This window comes from Solanum pennellii, chromosome 8 (genome assembly GCF_001406875.1).
Source record: "Solanum pennellii chromosome 8, SPENNV200".
NCBI lineage: Eukaryota > Viridiplantae > Streptophyta > Magnoliopsida > Solanales > Solanaceae > Solanum > Solanum pennellii.
Genome location: NC_028644.1, coordinates 70,301,995 through 70,302,551, shown reverse-complemented (window position 1 = coordinate 70,302,551; position 557 = coordinate 70,301,995).

Genomic DNA, 557 nt, shown 5'->3' with positions numbered 1-557 from the left:
GAAAGAAAAAATATAATAACGCACGACACATTTTTTGAAATGCATGAAAAATACAATAAAAAATTACACTAATTAAAATATTCCGTATATAACTTAAAGTCATAGATAAATAAAAATTAGAGATTATACACTTTAAATATTGTCCAGAAATTTAGGTGAATAATTATATATGCATGTCTACGTCTACGGACAAGGAAGGACAGTTTCCACATATATAATTAATGATAAAAATCAGAATATTAAACTGCAAACGAAAACTCTTTATCTGGAAAGGTCCAAAAATATAATTTTGATTGGAATTTTGTGATACCGACAATGTATCTCTAACAAATTATTGTTAAATTGACTTGTATAAAGAAAAGGGAAAAAAAAGGTTGTATACCAGTTTTAGAAGAAAGTTAAAAGAGTCGTTCATCATTAAAAATTTCTTATGATGAGTTGTATGTAGTTTATTTTCTTGGAATTTCTTCTTTTTCTAGAATACTAATTGATTCGATAAAGACGAGAAAACATTATTTGAAAAGCAAATGGCACGTCTTTTTTCTTAATATATATAT